Source organism: Ornithodoros turicata, chromosome 6 (genome assembly GCF_037126465.1).
Source record: "Ornithodoros turicata isolate Travis chromosome 6, ASM3712646v1, whole genome shotgun sequence".
In the NCBI taxonomy this organism is placed as follows: Eukaryota; Metazoa; Arthropoda; class Arachnida; order Ixodida; family Argasidae; genus Ornithodoros; species Ornithodoros turicata.
Genome location: NC_088206.1, coordinates 27,729,898 through 27,749,007, shown reverse-complemented (window position 1 = coordinate 27,749,007; position 19,110 = coordinate 27,729,898).

Sequence of the window (19,110 nt, the reverse complement as noted above, 5' to 3'; positions counted from 1 at the left end):
GTCTCTCATACAGGTTTCGTCATGAGGGCTACGCAGTGAATAATCTGTGCAGTGTGATACGGCTGGGTGTACAGGTAAGTATCACGTTCCTCATCCACTGGTTTCTACTTTACAGGAAGGAACAACCTCAGTGCACGCACTGTGGTTAGCCTCTCTCAGTTTTGCATATTTTCTTACATGTTCACATCAGAAACACACCTTAGACTTTAGGCTCCATCACCCAGCAATATAATAATTAGAGATTATAATTCTTTTTAGAAGAGTTCCCCATATTCTCTTTAGGACAGTTTTTAATCTTTTTAATTTTTAGAAGATACAGGGATTGTAAACCATGTTTTAAACTGATGTTTTAACATTTGTCCAATGCATTTATTAAACACCATATATTCATTTTTAACTGGTTGCACCCGAACCAATGTTCTGATGTATTATTTCCTTTGTTGTCGATGCACCATAAAAATTGGAATAATCATCATCAATGCAGGTTACTTCACAGCTGCCTTGACATACTCAAGAAATGGGTGCAGAACCTGCGTAATGCCCACAAACAGCACCTCCAGAAAGTAAAGGCATATGTGTCACATGGGATTTTTAAAGGCATTCACAGTATATAATACCTTGTATGAACTGTTGTAGATCTAAGCAGCCTCTACGGTACACTCTCAGAAATTAAAACTTATCAGGGAACTGTGATAATTGTTTCAGTTAATAAGCATGCACATATACGCTATAAGAAGAAAATTATTTATTGAGAATGCACTTCTCTGGCTACTCATGTTGTTTACATCTACTGTTGATCACATTCATTTATCACATATTATATTCTCATATATTATTATTATATTATCACATATTCGATCACATTAAATTTAAAATTTAGCATATATCAGAAAATATCAGGAGGGAAGTTGCTATTCATTGCTCATTCCAACCTAAAATTGAGAGAGCGTACCTGACCATTGTCATTCCTAAAATATATATTGCCATTGTAGCAAGGTCACAAAACAATAAATGTAGTCTTTTGCGACCTCCCTGCACGTTCATTGTATCCTGAAACACATAAGTGCAAGAAATAAATCTTGAACTTGAATAAACTTGATGTTGTATAAACTTGACATAAAATGTTGAATAATATAATGATATAAAATATTGAATAAACTTGAACTCATATATTCTGCATAATGTAAAAACCCCAAGACTAGGAAACACGAAGGGACAGACACAACACGAAGTCTCAAACACAGCTGAAAATTTTACTTCACACAACAAGAAATATATACAAACTGAAGGGAAGGGAACACTATTTGATAACAAAATAGGAGGTCATTTGCGGGGAACGAGCAGTTTGTTCAAGGCCGGACCGAGGATTACGGAAGGTTTGCTGACACAGTTTCCACAAGAAGTTATGAAAAGGGTCTCTCTCAAAAGTCTTCTGTGAGGGTCCACTTCGGATGCCTTTACAATTGTTTCATCCCATAGAGGGAAGCAATCTGAGCATTCTTCCAAATGTTTTGCAATTTCAGAGTTTGAAGCTTTATTTTTTACTTTTAAAGAATGCTCTCTCAAACGATCATTTAAGCAACGTTTTGTCTGGCCAATATAACAGAAACCACAAGCTAAGGGGATCTGGTAAGCAACGTTTGAAGAACAGGGGACAAATTTATTCCAGTGATTCTTGCAAAAAACTTCAGGTTTGGCGAAAGGCGTGAGGCGGTCAAGACAGAAGTTGTTCTTGAAAACGATGTTGATTTGAAACTTCTTCGCAACGGCTAACAAGTTGTGAGACACTTTGTGAAAGAAGGGTAAAACCACCCGTTTGGGGACAGAGGGCTTAGTTTCAGGTGAACCAGAAGTCAACACATTCAAGTCAAAACATTTGGAAGAATGCTCAGATTGCTTCCCTCTATGGGATGAAACAATTGTAAAGGCATCCGAAGTGGACCCTCACAGAAGACTTTTGAGAGAGACCCTTTTCATAACTTCTTGTGGAAACTGTGTCAGCAAACCTTCAGTAATCCCCGGTCCGGCCTTGAACAAACGATTGTATCTCATTACGGCCGATGTTGGAAAAAATTGTTGGAATAGTTACGTCATTACAGCATAACATATCATTACAGACGTATCTGAAGCTGAAATCGCAAGGGCACCCCCTGTAGGGGGTGCACAGGCAAAAAAGTTAGGGGGGTCTGGATAAAGCACTGACGAGGGGGACTCCTCCACCCCATGTCAAGCCTCATAAAACACCTCCTGAAATATTTTCCTGGCTATGCAGCTGCATTATTATGACGTAATTGTCATTGTTGTCCATAATTCTTGAATATGTTTTGAATATATGAAAAAAAAAGTCTGCTTGACAGCATGTGTCTTATGGTCATCATCAAACAAGAGCATATGTCATTTTGTTCAGTGCCTTATGTACTTTTTTGTAAATTTCAGGTGGACGTAAATTGTAGAAGGCAGCTAGTGGGGGAGAAGATCATGGTCATAGGTCATGTGACTCCTGGAGCTCTCAGTGGGCTCCCTTGTGGAGTACTTTTCAGAACACACACACACACAGTTTGCTCACAGAACCAACGAGTAGGATGTTGCTTGAATGCTGAGAGAAAATGGCGTAACACATACAAATATCGTGTGACACATATGACAATAAAAACATTTTTCACGAGGGATGCATCAAACTCTGTCGCAATATTGTGTGCATGAACCATTGTGTGTGACACAAGCCGTGGGGGCACACCGCCTCGGACACATTTTGGGAAGCATAAAACACAGTATATACAGAGCTACTATGGTGGATGTTTCTTTTTTCTTTTTGGCCGTTATGAGACATCTTCGGCCGTAATGAGACTACCTTCGGCCGTATTGAGACTTTGGCCGTAACGAGACACTTGGGGATTAAAGGATTTTCGGCCGTAATGAGACTTCGGCCGTAATGAGACTTTGGCCGTAATGAGATGTTACCGAACAAACTGCTCGTTCCCCCGAAATGACCTCCTATTTTGTTCTCAAATAGTGTTCCCTTCCCTTCTGTTTGTATATATTTCTTGTTTTGTGAAGTAAAATTTTCAGCTGTGTTTGAGACTTCGTGCTGTGTCTGTCCCTTCGTGTTCCCTAGTCTCGGGGTTTTTACATTATGCATCATCTTCACCAGCTCGCTTGCTTCCTAGCCATTTTTTTATTGTCGTATATTCTCTTTACTCATCATCAGTGATCTTCATTACAAAAGCATATCGTGTTAGACTTTTTTGTTTGCGTTTCACAGACAGGGTGCACGAGAGCCAAAATGACAAAATCACAACTGTTTCAAGCTCCAAATAGTCCTGTTGCAACTTGAAGACCATATGTGGAGCTGCATTTTTTGGAACATGCTCCACATAACAAGCATGACAAAGTCAGCACTGGATGGCAGGACCCCGTCCCCAAGCAGCTTTTCTCACGCTGCATTTGTATTCAACAAAAGCATGTGAGTGCTCGAGAAGGACATTCAGTTTGGCACAACCGCGCCTGCAAATAATCAGAACAAATAAAGGAAGAAGCAAACATACATAGAACGGCTGTACTTAGTTCAAAAAGAGATAAGTCCTGTGTCTCAAGGAGGTGTTACCACTTTCTAAGTAACTTAATTGATTAAGCTTACATCACTACCTGATTAACTGTCCTAACGAGTGTGATCTAATTGCGTGAAGTAATTATTTGGGCTGCTTCGGTGTGTCCATATTTGCGAGGCAAAGCACCGCTGTCGTTTACTAGAAGACTCTTTCTAAGGCGATGCTTGATATAAATCATACTAAACGCATACACGGCTAAAACAACGGCTGTGATTCTGCAGAACGATCTCTTTCTGCCATGCGAGTATATCTTTTCCCGGACCGTTCTTTATGGAACAATTTTTGTCCAGAACGCAGTACGGGATATTATATACATGGTTGTTGTTAACCTCAAGTCGTTTCTTATCAAGATCGTTCAAGACGTTTCGGCAACACGCCGGGCCGCTTTTCCCCGAATGCCGTACCCGAAACCGAACGCGATTCTGCGCCCGACGCGTTAACGCGGTACCGCACGCGAGCATGTTGCTTTTTTCCGGAAACTGGTTCGTCGACGCGGGTGACCATTTCTTCGAGTTTTAAGTAAATTTCGTTCGGAAAATATTCGTAACTTTTAATATCTACGACATAAAGAATTCGCATTATGTTATAGTGTATACAGAAAATATCAATCCATTCGATGAACTTCCCTGACGTCATGAAAGAGTGCTTGTCAAAGTGAGCGAATTAAAGCTTGCGTATTGTGAAATTACACATTCTACAACACTGATCATAAATCGCAACACCTGTTCAAATTTTAATTAAACTCTTACTGATGTGTGGTAGTCACCACTTCTCCTGAACGTGAAAATTTAGCATTTAATCCACAATCAAATATCTTGTATAGTATGTGTGACTATATGCACAACTTTTTAATCTATATCTTTAGAAAAATGCAAGATATAGCTTGCAGTTTTGACTTTGAAAATTTGAAGAAAATGATCTTTAGTGTAGAGTTTCCGTTTTACAATGTTATGAGTTAAAGATGGCCTTTCCATTTGTAGTGCCCGGATGCTATGACACTAAAATAATGTGATAGTTTTTCTGTATGGCTACGGGAAATCTCGAGTATATTTTGTGAATTGGATCTACGTTTATGTGTGACCTGCGCTGATCTGGTTATTATAATATAACATATATTCCCTTGTGTTTATGCATAACGTTCATCTTCATTGTATATTGGTTAAGCACTTCTGATGGCTGTTGTATGATACGCTTCTCCCAAAATCTGACTGCCACTTAGAAATTATTTCATATACGTTTGTGTGCTGTGTATTACGAAGACTACATGATTAGAAATGTAGACTTGGCCTGCACGTCATGCTCGTAAAATCTTTCGTTTGCATTGTGGCATCTGATAATAGATTCGCTTTTTGCGAAGGCTTTGTATTATCTCCCAGGCACTGAACCCGAATGCGATTGTAAAAGTCGAAGACACTGTGTCGCGAACGCTTTGACTTATCCCGCCACAATCAGTTATTTTGCCTTCTTTCCTGTTTTGCCCTATCTTGGACGGCTCATTTTTCCTATCCAGTCATACAAACGGACAACTGTGTTGACAGAAATATTTATTTATTTATTTGTTATGCACTCCAACCGGGTTGCTTGTCAAATACGCCTTTTCTTCTTCTTTTACTACGTCTTGGCTAGCGCAACTGATTGAGAAATATACATGCACTGTGGAATTTAATTCATGAAATATAAGTTTTCACAGGAGATTAGTGATCCTTTTTGTAATTCTAGACTGATGTATCAGTAGTATAGAAATGTGTCCTATAGCCAAGAGTTTTCTCTAATCCAATTCCAATCCAATTCTAATCCAAATCAAATCCATTTCTAAGCCATAAACCAGTTCTAATCCAACACAATCCAGTTCTAAGTCAACACAAGCCAAATCCAAAGCCATCTGATTGGCCGCCATTAGCTCTGCCCACCTTACGTTGATTGGCCCATGCTAAGCCTACTGATCCGATTGGCCGCCATTAGCTCCGCCCACTTCACGTTGGTTGGCCGTTGCTAAGCCTACTGATCTTCGACTGGCTGACCGTAGCTCCGCTCCTTTATGCTAATTAGTTGGCTTGGCTCCGCCCAGTTCACGCTGAATGGCCCGTGCTAAGCCTACTGATCATTGATTGGTTGACTGTAGCTCTGCCCCTTTATGCTAATTACTCGTCTCTGCCCACTTCACGCTGATTGGTGCATGCGTATCGCTGAGCACAGCTCCGCCCCTTTATGCCGATTAACTGGCTCCGCTGATTGGTCCATTCGAAGCCTACTGATCACTCTCCACATTTTCCAGACTTTCTAAGCCCTCTGATTGGCCGTCCTCAATTTAAGCCTACCGATTGGCCCGTTCTAAGCGCACTGATTGGCTGACTAAGCCCGCTGAACATAGCCGTCTTTAGCGCCCGCCAGATGGCGCGCTCGGCAGCGACCCTGCTGCGGCTTTATCTCATACATCCAAACTTACCTCGTGCCAGCAGATGGCGCGACTCAGGTGCATCAACTCCACGCTGTTCCACTTTGAGGCGTCATACGAGCGACAGAACTTCGTCGAGATGTGCTGCCACATATTGCGCTCCTGTATCACCGCAAACAAGATGCGGGAAATCATACGCGAAATCTCTGCTTACAGGAAGCAATCACTACGCGAGCTTCAGGAACTATGTCAGGAAGAAATAGAGTCCTGGAGACGATCATCAATCGCGCTAGGAGCTATGGATGAAAATAAAGATGCATCACACCTCGCTACACAGTCTGCTCGAGTTATTCCACGATGCGCATGCAGTTCCAGCACCCTGCTCGAATTCTCATCTCCGGCGCGTCCTTGTGTGGCAAGACGGTGCTCACGCAGAATATAATGAGACATCCCGAATTATTTAGCATTCCACCGCAGAAGATACTCTACGTACGAAAGTATGCAGCCGGCTGGGAAAAGGATTTCGACGGTGTGGAGTTTATGAACAGGATACCCGCAGAATGGGATGAGCGATATCCCACTCTCATAGTTATTGACGATCAAATCACGGAAAAGGGGGGTTCTATTGGAGGTAGAGTCGTTTGTACGTGGTAGCCATCATAAGAATGCGTCCGTGATCCTGATCACACAAGCCTTGTTCTATCACAACGCCGCTGTTCGAACGATATCGCTGGACGCCAGTTATATCATATTGTTCTGGAACGCTCGGTCCGTACAACAGATCGAAACCTTCGGACGTCAGGTATTCGGGAAACAGGGGCTCTCCTATTTTCTCGACGCATATAACCAGGCGACGGAGAAGGCGCACAGTTATTTAGTTGTGGATCTGCACGCGCAAACACCTCCATCTCGTAGCCTGCGAACGGGTATTTTACCGCACGACCGGCAGTTCCTGTTTACGCCCGCGAAATGACGGCCAATCTTAGAAGACATCTCACGCTCCTCAAAGTATTGGCCGCCAGCAAACCAACGCACCGCGCAGAGTTACTTAAAGAGCTCAGCTGCGGCGACATTCGAATCCTTTCGGAAATCTGTCTGAACATTCTGAACATTCTGAACTGTCTGAACATAAGAAACAAAAAAAATCCTCCGCTTCCTCGCTAACAAGTCACTTCATAAGTGCCCCAGGCAGTTGAAGAAATATATTAGGGGACAACGAGGTGGTCTCATTCCTATACTTCCACTGCTCCTCTCAGGGCTATCAAGTCTTGTGGCGGGAGTCGCCGGGCGAGCGATATCCAAAGCCATCGGTCATGGCTCATAGAATAGAAATAGGTGAAGTTCTGAAATCTAACGATTCGGACGACGTAAAGGTGGGCAAAATACTGGAAGCCCTCTATTACTTGCTGAAGCGCGCTCACTATCATCCTCCTCCTCCTCTGGAACCCGTCCATTCGGAGCCCGAACCGGAGCCCAATCCATTCGATTTTAATCTTCTACCCTCCGGCGTTGATAAAGCACAGGCGAAATCTGTGCTAAAAGAATTGAAGAAAGTTTTCACCTGGCGGGTGGATAATGTGCTAGTATATAGAGGGAAGCGAATCAATCGCTCAGACATTGTGGCTCTCGCGAGCTACTTAGCACGTCGTAGCGCGCTCATCAAGAAACCCAGCTGGTACAAAAACGTATCGAAAATTATAAGCGCTCTGAAAATACAACGAATTGCTCGCTGGAGCAAACATGGGGCCCTATAGAAAGATCAAGGAGAAAGGGTTAGGTGGAGTGGATCGTTACCGACGTTATCACAAGCTCATGCGCGCAGAAGCCGTCTGAACAGCTGAAAAAAGAAGATGCTTACACCCTTCACAAGCCAGTGAAGAAAAAATTTAAGCGACGCTCCATCATCGCAACTCACGTGCGGGATTTATATCAGGCAGACCTTCTGGATATGCGTAAATATCAGAAATTTAACAAGGGCTTCAGGTACATCTTAACGGTCATAGATACGCTATCGAGGTACCTGTACATGGTCCCATTCGCACAAAGCGCCCCCAAGACGTAAAGAAAGCTTTCCAACGAGTTTTCCGTCACGGAATTCCGAAGAATTTGCTCAGGGATCATGGAAGCGAATTTTGCGGTTCTCCTGTTCGTCAGTACTTTCAGTCGCTACTAAATCACTATAGCACGCAGAGCGGAATGAAAGCGGCCTCCTGTGAACGCATGCAGAGAACAATTAGAGAAAGAATAGCCAGGCATTTCACTAGTACGGGGAAGTTTAATTGTATCAACGCGCTGCCGAAGATAGTGGCCGACTATAACGACTAGGTACACTGCGTCACGGGCGAAAAACGTGAACGCCGGAAATGAAGTAGCTCTGTTCAACAGACTGAATCGTAAGACGACCCCGCGCGAGAGCAAGTATAAAGCAGGGGACCAGGTGAGGCTCGCGTTAGATCGCGGTGTGTTCGCCAAAGGCTACGATCAAAGGTGGACGGCCGAAGTGTTTGAGTTGTCGCGAACGAGAAAGACCGATCCGCCCATAGTGTACGTGAAAGATTCGACGGGAAAAGAAATACTGGGATCATTCTACGAGCAGGAGCTGCAGCCCGTCCACCATCTTTCCTCATACGACTCATATCCGCGGTGATTAGAAAGAAGAAAATTAACGGGGTATTACGCTACTTGGTTCATTGGTTCGGATACGCCAAAGATCACGATTCTTGGGTGCCCGCCAGCGATGTCAGGAAATGAATTTTATGTGTATCTGCTCTCGAACGCCAGCATGGACCTTTACCCGTCCAACACGCTCAATGACTTCACGATCGCGTTTTATAAGCCGCTACACCTGGATGATTTGTACGTCGTCGGTCTAGAGGGATTTTCCATTCCCAACAGGATCTTGAACGCGAACGAAGCGCCTGATAACCTGATAACGCTATCAACGGAGAAGTGGCAAACAAAACAGCTCACGTTCGAAGACACGGACACGCTATTGAATAAAATATTCCCCGAATATGGGATAGAGTGGACTTACGAGGAAGATCACTACGTGTTTAAGCTACCATCGCGCGTGCGCTCGGTGAAACTAGTCGACAGACCGCTGCATCTCGCCTTTGGAATCGTCGACATCGATGCAGATCACCCGGAGGGTGGTAGAGTACGCGCCGTCTCAAACGTGTTACCGCTCGCGGAGGAAAGAGCCATTATGATGCGAGTTCGCCGCGTGATGGTGATCAACAACGATCTAATTTTAGAACCCCGATCGCTCATTACCGAGATATTCAACGAATTCTTCAGAGCGACGAACGATACTGAATCAAGGGTGGAATACAAAGACAACACTTACTCGCTCTCTCTCCCGGCGAATTTCAACTTGTCAACCGAGTTCCTGGAGCTCATTCAGGTGAAGCCCATCCAGGTTGAAGGATCCCGAAAGCGCATCACGTGTAATCCCATAGTGAAGACTTACAGCATCCACATAAACACTCGAGAGACGGAAAGTCGGCACATTTCACTTCCACCGAATTACTACGAAACACCCGAAGCTCTCGTGAGCGCCATCCATGAGCGTCTGCAGCTGGCTTCCCTCACGTACGATGCATGGGCGAGGAAGTGTTCGTTGAGCTGGCGGGAAAACGTGTCGCTTACATTATCCGATTACTTTGCGTACCTACTGGGTTTCGGCGCAAAAACCGTATTTACCGAAAACGATACGGGCATCGACAAAGTGACCATAGATCTTCCCATTAACTGTATTATGATATACACAGATCTCGTCACGCCCTCCATAGTGGGCAACGGGCGGCATCCGATACTGAAATTAATTCCATTCGTATATGATAGAACGAAAGAACAACTGAGTTTCAGCTTTCTTCCCGTTCAGTATTTTAAGTTAGTGCAGCGCAAAATTTCCTCAATCACCGTCTCTATACGCGACGACACGGGTCGCAAGCTACCGCTACAAAATCGCGGTAGATCGACGCTGACGCTGCACTTTAAGCATGTACACTAAAGCGGTACCAATCTACGGATTTGGCGTTCCGACGGTATACAGGTCGCACCTGTACCAGAAGGTAGGCAATTTCTCAGCTCGGGCGTTTCGCTATTCCATTCTTTAAACGCGTATCGCCCTACTTAAAAAAGACGGCTGTTGCGGCCGCTAAGCGCGTGGCGAAAAATCTGTCGGAGGGAGACTCTTTCCGAAGTGCGCTTAAAAGATCGGCGAAAGATACGGGCCGTGAAATTCTCCTCGACCTCGGAGGGGCTGGCGGGCGAAGAAAGAGGAGAAACCCGGACGTCTTCGACGGCATACATCACGCTGGTTGCGCGGCCACAATTTAGTTGTGAGATGGACACGATTGACGTCGTACATCCTGACACTCCTCTGTTGGCTAAGTTGGAAACACAGTTATTTTCCATGCCGGGAACGCAGTGGCATATACTGAAGGGGGAATATGAGGTATTCTACCCGGTGGCTGACATATCCTCCGTCATAGAGTTCCAGCTTTCGAATTTGGGGCACCACTATCTCGATTTGAACTCCGCGTACATAGTGACGAAAGTCCGCATCGTACGTGACGATGGTTCGCTACCGGAAACACAGGCTGGCGATCGGACGACCTACGACGAGGTCTACCCCGTCAACGCGTTCGCCAGCTCGCTTTTCAAGAACGTAGCCGTCTTCTTGAATCAGACCATGATTACGAATCATGATTTGTATAGCTATGGAAGCTACCTGGATATTTTGCTTCACGCCAGCACCACGGAGCAAAATACCACTCATAAAGCGGGTCTGTACACGCAAGAAGAAGCGCGTCAATCGGAAAACAACATTCGCGCTCGTGGACCGACCGAACGATGCAACCTCACACGTGGTGGTGATACAACCTCCGAACGATACAACCTCACAACCTCAGACCATCGACTTGGTTTCCAGGATCAACTCGGACATTTTCCTGCAGCCTAAGCTACTCATATCGGGAGTGGAAATTAGGCTTGTTTTTTATCAAGGCTCCGACGCGTTCCGCATTATGAAGACCGATCAGGAGCAGCACACGCATAAAGTGGCAATCATGAGTGCTACCTTGTACATAAAGAAAATCGCCGTGTCTCCCAGCCTATTCCTCGGACACGAAACGGAATTGCAGCAGCGCAAGGCTCTCTACACACTGGCCGGAAGTGAATCGCGTATTCGTTCGCTACCAGTTGGCAACCTGGATGCATGCCTGGAAGATTTCCAGAGAAGATACCGTCTAAGGTGGTGGTCGCGTTCGTGCCCACCCTAGCCTACCAGGGAGCATTCAATCGGGACCCGTATCGATTTGTGAACTGCGACATTGAGTCGGCGACGCTCACCGTGAACGGGACGCAGTGAATAGACATGTTCGACTTCAACAATAACCTGAACCACCGAAGCTACTTCAACCTCCTGGAGCAGCTGTGTGAGAAGCACGTCTCCTACGAATACGACCACTACGTTGGAAACAAGTTCCTACTGTACTACGACCTGGATCCCGATCAATCCTCCGTCCACCTGTCACCGATCAGGCGTGGAAACGTTCGTCTGCAACTCAAGTTCCGACGTGCCTTGACCGAACCCACGACCGTATTCATACTGTGCGAGAGTGTGCGAATTATGTCCATCGATAAGAACAGGAACGTCACACTGGATTAGCGATGTTCGAGCAAGATATCGAGAGACTCCTGAAGTACAACGATTACATTTCGGCACTCTTCCGCGGTGTATACGCTCGAGACGACCGTCTGCCCGCACTGGATAGACCGGGTATAATCGTGGTGAACACCGATCGGCGACAGCAAGCCGGGGAGCACTGGATTCTGTACGCGAAAATGAAGGATGACCTCATCTACTTTGATTCCTTCGGATTGCCACCCATCGAACCCGAGTTGAAACGCCTCAGCGTCGACGAATATAATGATGTCTGTATCCAAAGCCTGTATTCTCCAATGTGTGGTGTGTATCGTGGCGACATTGTTGGCGAAAGGGAAATCACTGAAGAGCATTGTATCCCTGTTTTCCGATAATCTCGCCGCTAATGACCTAAATTCAATAAAGCTGCTAGAAAAGTTGTTTGTCGCTTAAAAAAAGTGTGGTTTCCTTTATTCTCTATAGCTCCCCACAAACTATACTTGCTTAGTCGATGAATACGTGCTATAGCTCCCTATCATATCATTCTATCAATAGAGCTTCCCATCATATCAGCCTATCTTCCTAATCCGTAACAAGAATGCAACATTTTTTCTCTTAAAATCAGAAATACACGTTTTTTATTTTACTGCTGGTTACACGCGGACTTTCGCTGGTCCCGCGGTCACTTCTTCTTCGCGTGAGTAAAGATGATGTCCAGCGATGCGACTGTTTTACCGTCCCTGAATCCCTCCTTCTCTAGTTTCAGATCTGGTAATTCTCGCATTTCTTCCAAATCTTCATCTGTGAGTTGCTTAAAACAACTGGGTAGGTACACCTTTACGCGTTTATCGTTGTCCATCAGGAGTTCCACGTACACGGACTCCCCGTACATAGTATCCACTTTGCGTAAGTCCAACACGTCGAGCTTCTTCGGAACACTGCTCATTTTCTGAATGTCCCCATTTCCAGGTGTCTTTAGTTTATCCAGCTTCTGGAAAATAGATGACGTATCTCTCAGTGCAAGTTTCTACGCACGCCAAATGAACTGAAAATGAGGACAACTATTACCTAACATTCCTCATCTTGAAGACAATAGTGAAACATACCTTTCTCGTTGTGCGCTTCACCGGGATTCGACCGACGGAAGTAGCTTCACAGACCTCATATGAGTTGTATATATCGCAACTTTTATATAAAGCACCCCTGGGATTTTGTTTACACAATAACATAGAAACAGCCCGTGATATACGGCGAGCGAGCATTTTAGCTGCGAAGGACATTTGGAACTTCTTGGAAACCAAAGTGCATAAGCAAACCCTTTATTTTTGGTTACAGAAAGCTTGCTGATATAAAACAGATGGCACAACTTGTTGAGACATGCAGCGCCGCGGCCGCGGCTCCATGACCTCATTTCTTGACAAACGTGATTTACAACCTCCAAAGCATGGCAGTATGCGAGCTTTGATATAAAACAGATGGCCCCAACGTATTGGGATGGCCGATGAAGCTCCGTGACCTCATTTCTCCTCCGTGACCTCATTTCTCGGAACACGTGATTTACGAGCACCAAAGCATGTGAATACGCGAGGTTTGATATAGAACACATGGCCCCAACGTGCTCACACGTGCACCGCGCCCGCGAAGGCCCCTTGACCTCATTTCTTGGAACACATGATTTACGACTACCAAAGCATGGGACTACCCGAGTTTTGACATAAAACAGATGGCCCCAACGTGTTGGGATGGCAGATGAAGCTCCGTGACCTCATTTCTCCTCCGTGACCTCATTTCTCGGAACACATGATTTACGAGCACCAAAGCATGGGAATACGCGAGCTTTGATATAAAACACATGGCCCCAACGTGTTGACACGTGCACCGCGGCCGCGGAGGCCCCTTGACCTCATTTCTTGGAACGCATGATTTACGAGCACCAAAGCATGGGAATACGCGAGCTTTGATATTAAAAACACATGGCCCCAACGTGTTGACACGTGCACCGCGGCCGCGGAGGCCCCTTGACCTCATTTCTTGGAACGCATGATTTACGAGCACCAAAGCATGGGAATACGCGAGCTTTGATATAAAACACATGGCCCCAACGTGTTGACACGTGCACCGGGGCCGCGGAGGCCCCTTGACCTCATTTCTTGGAACGCATGATTTACGAGCACCAAAGCATGGGAATACGCGAGCTTTGATATAAAACACATGGCCCCAACGTGTTGACACGTGCACCGCGGCCGCGGAGGCCCCTTGACCTCATTTCTTGAAACGCATGGTTTACGAGCACCAAAGCATGGGAATGCGCGAGCTTTGATATAAAACACACGGCCCCAACGTGTTGACACGTGCACCGCGGCTGTGGAGGCCCCTTGACCTCATTTCTTGGAACGCATGATTTACGAGCATCAAAGCATGGGAATACGCGAGCTTTGATATAAAATACACGGCCCCAACGTGTTGACACGTGCACCGCGGCCGCGGAGGCCCCTTGACCTCATTTCTTGGAACGCATGATTTACGAGCACCAAAGCATGGGAATACGCGAGCTTTGATATAAAACACATGGCCCCAACGTGTTGACACGTGCACCGGGGCCGCGGAGGCCCCTTGACCTCATTTCTTGGAACGCATGATTTACGAGCACCAAAGCATGGGAATACGCGAGCTTTGATATAAAACACATGGCCCCAACGTGTTGACACGTGCACCGCGGCCGCGGAGGCCCCTTGACCTCATTTCTTGAAACGCATGATTTACGAGCACCAAAGCGTGGGAATGCGCGAGCTTTGATATAAAACACACGGCCCCAACGTGTTGACACGTGCACCGCGGCTGTGGAGGCCCCTTGACCTCATTTCTTGGAACGCATGATTTACGAGCATCAAAGCATGGGAATACGCGAGCTTTGATATAAAATACACGGCCCCAACGTGTTGACACGTGCACCGCGGCCGCGGAGGCCCCTTGACCTCATTTCTTGGAACGCATGATTTACAAGCACCAAAGCATGGGAATACGTGAGCTTTGATATAAAACACATGGCCCCAACGTGTTGACACGTGCACCGGGGCCGCGGAGGCCCCTTGACCTCATTTCTTGAAACGCATGGTTTACGAGCACCAAAGCATGGGAATGCGCGAGCTTTGATATAAAACACACGGCCCCAACGTGTTGACACGTGCACCGCGGCTGTGGAGGCCCCTTGACCTCATTTCTTGGAACGCATGATTTACGAGCATCAAAGCATGGGAATACGCGAGCTTTGATATAAAATACACGGCCCCAACGTGTTGACACGTGCACCGCGGCCGCGGAGGCCCCTTGACCTCATTTCTTGGAACGCATGATTTACGAGCACCAAAGCATGGGAATACGCGAGCTTTGATATAAAACACATGGCCCCAACGTGTTGACACGTGCACCGGGGCCGCGGAGGCCCCTTGACCTCATTTCTTGGAACGCATGATTTACGAGCACCAAAGCATGGGAATACGCGAGCTTTGATATAAAACACATGGCCCCAACGTGTTGACACGTGCACCGCGGCCGCGGAGGCCCCTTGACCTCATTTCTTGAAACGCATGATTTACGAGCACCAAAGCGTGGGAATGCGCGAGCTTTGATATAAAACACACGGCCCCAACGTGTTGACACGTGCACCGCGGCCGCGGAGGCCCCTTGACCTCATTTCTTGGAACGCATGATTTACAAGCACCAAAGCATGGGAATACGCGAGCTTTTATATAAAACACATGGCCCCAACGTGTTGACACGTGCACCGCTGCCGCGGAGGCCCCTTGACCTCATTTCTTGAAACGCATGATTTAAGAGCACCAAAGCATGGGAATACGTGAGCTTTGATATAAGACACACGGCCCCAACGTGTTGACACGTGCACCGCGGCTGCGGAGGCCCCTTGACCTCATTTCTTGGAACGCATGATTTACGAGCACCAAAGCATGGGAATACGCGAGCTTTGATATAAAACACACGGCCCCAACGTGTTGACACGTGCACCGCGGCCGCGGAGGCCTCTTGACCTCATTTCTTGGAACGCATGATTTACAAGCACCAAAGCACGGGAATACGCGAGCTTTGATATAAAACAGATGGCCCCAACATGTTCTGACATGCAGCATGGCTGCTGGTTTATAAGCCGCATGATCGCCTCAGGGGGGAACAGTCTGCCTTCACTCGCTTCAAAAGTAAGTTATTCGCCTCACTTGTTGCACATTTCTTATGGATCCGTTTATTTTCAGTGCCTCGGTGTGTATTCTGCTCTTTGACCCTCGTGATATTGAGGATGAATCGGACGACGATTCTCGGGACGGCGCACCTTCTACACTGTCTGCTCACGTGATGCGATCGCACCCCGACATCCTTCCTGCCCTTCTTCCCGACTGACAGTGCATTTAGAGATGTCGTTAAAAGGTACGTGCTATTGGCATCTGTTCACGATCAGGGAGTAGAGGATTTGCTACAATATTTAATGAGTCACTTTCACGATATGCTCGCTATATTGAGAGCGCAAAGAATACCCTTTAGGTTTTGCATTTGTTCCGATGTTTTAATGGTGAGGGGAACTCGGGGGGAGATAATCGCGCACATCGCCCACTTTATGGCGTTTGCTCGCGAAGTCCACAGCGACGGAGCCATCGCGAATACCCTAATGGACGTGATTTAGGAGCCCACGGGGCGCGCAGAAAATTATCAGCGGGAATGGAGCAGGTTCGTGTCCACTGACGTTCAAAACGTTCAAATATGTATTTCCACGGTGAAAACGCGGCTGCAATGGGGTGCTTCCCGATCACTTGGCTAAGCGCAGGAACGTGCTAACAAATATTCATTTGCCGGCACGTAAGGAGGGTGAGTGTTTTAAATACAACACGCTCGCACTCCTGCATCCACAGAGTTAGAATACATGGACAAAAGAATATGAAAATTACGCAACGGAGTACTGGTGGCCTAGTCGCTTCCCCGTTTCCTACTCTGACCTGGACGAATTCGAAGACAAAAACAAGATATCCGTGTACGTATACGCGTACGTCGATCAGGGAGTGCACGTGTCGCGACCCCCAAGACTCGAACTCGAGTATGAAAAGAAAATTCACTTATTGGCTATAGACCAGCATTTTTTTGGAATCAAGTCCCTCGAGCGGTTACTGATTAGGAAAGACAAGCGTTTCGTCTGCGAGCGTTGCAGGTGCTCTTTCCTGAAGGAAGAGAGCATGGCGAAGCATCGTCGCCTGTGCGCGGACGTAAACAAAATCATATTGGAATTTTGGGAACCGGGCAAACACTTTGTAGAATTTACTAAAATGCAGTACAAGCAGCAGTATAACTACGTCGTCGCGTTGGACACGGAGAGCGTACTCGCGTGGTGTTGGCATGCAGCGTTACGTCACCTCTAGCTTCTGTGCCGTGCTCGTGCGCACCCACGACTCGAAGGTGATGCGCATCAGGACGCACCACGGCGAAGATTCCGCGAGGCACTGCGTCAGAGCTTTGATGGAAATGCGGGACGAGATGATCGCCCTGAACGCCTGCCCCACGGAAATGGTGCTAAATGATGAGCAACGAGCACTGCACAGAGCTGCCACCCACTGCACGTACTGCGGGCGGGAGTTCACTTAAGATCTACCCCGTGTCCGTCATCACGACCATTCCAAACGATGTACTGCCAGGGACACAAATTACATTGCGATGCTGTGCAGCCCCTGTAACGTGGCGTGCACGACGAGAGAAAAATTACCGATCATGGTGCACAATCTGGCCTACGATTTGGCCGGACTGCTGCGGGAATTTCACCTTCTCGGGTGGAAGCGAGCTCCCTTCATCATTGCCAGTTCCATTGAAAAAATTCGATCGTTCGAAATTGGCACCTTCCTATTCAGAGATACCATGCAGTACCTAAATTCGTCGCTGGGAGAGCTCGTGGAAACCGTCAAATCCATGGGGGGCGCAGAGGCGTTCCAGTGCCTGAAGCAGGTATTTGGAAACGACTACGAAATTCTGCTTCGTAAAGGTGTATTCCCATACAGCCACGTTAATTCTTTTGCGGTGTACGACGAATTGGCCATGCCGGCAAAATCTGCCTTCCGAAATGATCTCACTGGGGAGGATATAAGCGAGGAAGACTACCAGTATGCGCTGCAACTATTCCAACGTTTTGGATGCTTGAATCTGAGGGATTATAATGCATTGTACCTGAAAACGGATGCCCTGTTACATGCTGACGTAATGCAGCACTTCCGGCGCCTGTGCTACGACGCACGCGGTTTCGAATTGCTTCATTGCGTTTCGCTGGCATCCTATTCGTGGCAATGCGCTCTAAATTACACGCGGGTAAAATTGGAGCTGATCATCGACGAGGACATGTACCAAACCATCGAATCGGGTGTTAGAGGCGGACTCTGTCAGGCGAGCAGGCGTCATTTACGGGCTAACAACCCGCTGTGCAGTGGCTACGATCCCGATAAAGAGGAGGTGTACATATCGTACATAGATTGCAACAATCTTTATGGATTCACCATGATAAAGCAGCTCCCCGTCGGCGATTTGGAATGGGTGGAGGATTTTAGCTCCGTGGATTTTATGCATCATCCCACAGATTCGGACGTGGGATACGTGTACGTGTGCGATTTGGAGTATCCAAAATCTATCCACGCGCTGACGCGGTACTTCCCCCTGGCTCCTGAGAAGGTGATCGTTCCGAAGGAATGGCTCTCACCATTCCAGCGAGGGCTCCTCGAAGAGTTAATGTATCAGCCGGCAAACAGCAAAAAGCTGCTGCTCACGTGCAAGGACAAGGTCGAGTACGTAATTCACGCGCTGCTCGCGCTCTATTGTAGACTGGGCATGAGGGTGACGAAAATTCACAGAATTCTAAAATTTCATCAGGCACCATTCCTGCGTCCCTACATTGAGGAAAATGTTGCCAGACGCGTCGCCTCGAGCACAACGTTCGAGAAAAATTTCTATTAAATCTCAAATAATGCAGTCTTCGGGCGTACGCTGCTAAATAAATTTAATATGCGGGACATTCGAGGAGCCTTCTATGATGAGACGGCGAGTCGCCTCGGAAGTCAGGCGGAATGCGCGCGAATGGAAATTTTATCCCCCGATTGCGTCATGTACGAAATGCGCAAGAGAAAAGTGCGATGCGATTTCCAACTGCAGATTGGCTTCACGATTTTAGAACTGAGTGAGTTAACCATGTACTCGTTCTACTATGAAACCCTGTTGAGCAAGCTCACTTGTCCGGTGATTACCTGCTACTCTGACACGGACTCTCTGATCCTCGGCCTATTCTGTAAGGACTACGAAGATCAGTTACGTGCGATCGCCGACGACCATTTAGACTTGTCTTCCTTCGATCGTGATCATCCACTGTACAGCGAGAGGAATCGCGGCAGACTTGGTGCGTTCAAAAGTGAAACGGGTAGCGTACC